This window comes from Etheostoma cragini, chromosome 16 (genome assembly GCF_013103735.1).
Source record: "Etheostoma cragini isolate CJK2018 chromosome 16, CSU_Ecrag_1.0, whole genome shotgun sequence".
NCBI classification, from domain to species: Eukaryota; Metazoa; Chordata; class Actinopteri; order Perciformes; family Percidae; genus Etheostoma; species Etheostoma cragini.
In genome coordinates this window covers 21,203,880-21,207,128 of record NC_048422.1, presented here as the reverse complement: position 1 = coordinate 21,207,128, position 3,249 = coordinate 21,203,880, and positions in this window count along the sequence as shown.

Sequence of the window (3,249 nt, the reverse complement as noted above, 5' to 3'; positions counted from 1 at the left end):
TGTGTATCTCTTCATTTTTGCATAGGGGATCCATCGACTGTATTTCTGTCACCCTGACGGCCGGCCTTAGCGTCTTGCGGGGCCGACAATGCCTCAGGTAGCTCTTTGGTCTGGCAGGGCTGTCGAATCCCCGTGCATGTAGCCTTTGCGTCTGGCGGGGCTGATGAAGACAAAGTTACTTTTGCGTCTGGCAGGGCAAGGAACCTTCAGCTTGGTCGTCGTTCAAATGAACACAATATTCCCTCCCTTCACAGTGAAGCTGACAGCACTGTGTGCAATAGGGATAAAACAACTGCACTGATATAAGAAGCTGGAAAAAAGCTTTACATTCAAAGAGAAGACAGAGCACTTTACTCCCATAGCATCAATTGACTGGAAATGCACTAGACACCAACAAAAAAAGAACATCCAAATATGAGCAAACCTCACGGAACCAAGTGAGGCGTGTGTGTAATGAAAGGCTGCCTGCAGTTGGAGGACTGCAGACAGCCCTCCATTAAACACTAAACTATCACTAAAAACAACTGCACTAATACAAGAAGAAGGAAAAAAATCTGCAATATCAAAGAGAAGACAAAGCACTTTTATTCCCATGTCATCAATTGACTGGAAATGCACTGGACACCTGCCAAAAACCGCACCTCCAAATATATGAGCAAACCTCATGGCACCAAGAAATCTCCCCAAGGACAGTTTGAAGATCTTCATCCAGAGGTTAAAAATGCCTAAATTAATATTGCCAAAAAAGGTACAGTAACAATATGAAATATGTATTATTTATATTATTCAGTGATTTAGAGATTATTTGTCTTACTAACCATTTTTGTCTGACTTCACTCTGATCTAACTCACCACCTGACCTGTTGTTCACTGTGGACGAAAAACGTAAGTACGAGTGTTTGACTTAAAATTATAATATAAAGACAAAAAAACATACTCTATACTACACCTGCTTATTCATATACTATCAATTAATAGTTCAAAGATTATTTGTTCGTTTTGCTAACCATTATTTATTGTCCCACCTGAGTCGCTGCTGTTCACTGTGGATGAAAAAAGTAAGTATGAGCTTCAGACTAGTAGAGAAAGTGACAATAAATCAATATTATGGAACCTACCAACAAACTGTATGCTACATCTATGGGTTTATATAATATCACTTATTTAGTCTTTTAAAAAAATGATTTGTCTATCTTACTGACCATTATTTATTGTTCCCTCTTACCTGAGCCAGCGCTGCTGTTCACTGTGGACCAAAAAGGTGAGCACCAGCTTCTGACTTAAGAGAAAGGGACTTAGAATAATCTAATGTAAAGACAAACTAAGAAATTTGTGTTTTTGTGTTGTAATTTATTTGGATCATCATTAAATACTATGCTTATCCATACTTCTTCAATAATTCAAATATTGTTTGACTAACCATTTCAACATACCTTTGTCCTACTCCGCCATGTACGAGCCTCTGACTTGACTGGGAAGGTAATAACATGTTATTTTGTAAACCTGGTTCTCAGTGTTTTAATAAGTAAACAGTAATTTGTATTACTCACTATCGTTTATCTTTTTCTTCTCTTCCTCCACCTCCTGAGCTGCTGCCGTTCTCTGCATGTGGACAGCAAGGGGATCGGCTTCTGACTTATACAATGATAAAGAACGGTAATGTATGTTATTATGTAAAATATAAGCATCTGCTCATCCTTATAACTTATTCAATATCTCAAAGATTATGTGTCTTACTTTTTCTGTCTCACTTAATATCTTTTCCTCACACAGTTCCTATAGAGCTCAACAAAAAAGATAACTTCTTTAATATTTCATTGCTCTAGTAGTCAGTCAGGAGTCAATCCTATTTTATCTTAACTTTACTAGTTTGGTTTTGCATTTAATAAAAAACAGTCTTTTAAAATTACACTGTATTCTGTGTTTTTTTTTTTACTTCAGTGATGTTAGTTAAGACAATGGTTATTTAGATAATTAAGTGGTTTCTAATGTCATACAATGTATAGTGGTTTAAAGGGTCCTAAAGAGCAGGTCCGCTTCAGAAATGGGAGACAGAGCGTACTGAATCATGTAGGCCCTGCAAAAGATCAAAAAATCTAAACACACGGGACACACTTCCTTTATATCAACATAATCTATGAATAACAGGAAATCTGGAAATGTACATACTTACATATTATTTTGTTTAATGCATTTGAAATTGCTGCTTTATTTTTTGCTATACAAACCACAGTTAAAGGTTTGTGTAATAACTATTTCATGAAGTAATTAAGCTTCAATTAGGGTGTGTAAGACAAATGCTTCCTCCACACATACAAGTCTATAGAGGAAAAAAGGATGAAAAACATGGTTTGGCCTGAGGGTGGCACTATAAGTATGGCCCATGTTGTTACGTGACAGAATACTCATTCAACACAACACTCACCAGTCTGATCTAGTCAAAAATGGAAACATTTCTGCTAAATTTTAATGGAAACTGACTGCTGAAGAAAATAATACATTTCAGAGGAAAACAGAGGAAGCCCAACGCAAATTACAATTTAGAACATCGTGGTTTGAGTGTGTAAAAGGCCTTCAGCACTGTTAAACCGACAGTGTGAGTGTGTAGGATGTTACAGACTACTGCTTGCTTCTTCTAAATAGGACCTAAACTCATTATTGGGATTACTGGTGCTATACCGCTAATTTAATCGCTGTATACATCTCATACTGTAACCAATGCAGCCTAAACACACACAGTCCACTGTACATGCACACTGGACTGTGCATCTGGCCTGTTACCATTTAAAGATGACCCCAGAGGATGAAATGAAGACAGAAGAATCCGTTGCTAAAGAGCATTAGTTTATTTTCCACAGGTTACTTCAGAAACAGGTAATTATGTACAAAAATCTGGAATGTTGGATAAATGCATATCAATCATCTCACTGTGGCTGTTTCAAAAGAAACCTTAGAAATACTAGCTATACATTAAAATGAGTGCCTCTGCATTGCAATTTATTGCTGGTTTTACAATCGCAAGTCACTATTGCCGCTATTAATTCTTTTCTCAATTTTTAAGAGTATTTACAATTTGATTAGTAAGGTCTAAAAACCACAGAAGACTAAATAAATAAGAATGTGGGAGCATATGAAACCTACCGGACATGAATGAAGAAAATGTGACTTTTATTTCCCTAGATAATCTACGATGTCAGACTTTTTTTGCCATGAATATAAAGTGACTTACCACAGAAATTTCCTCCCCCC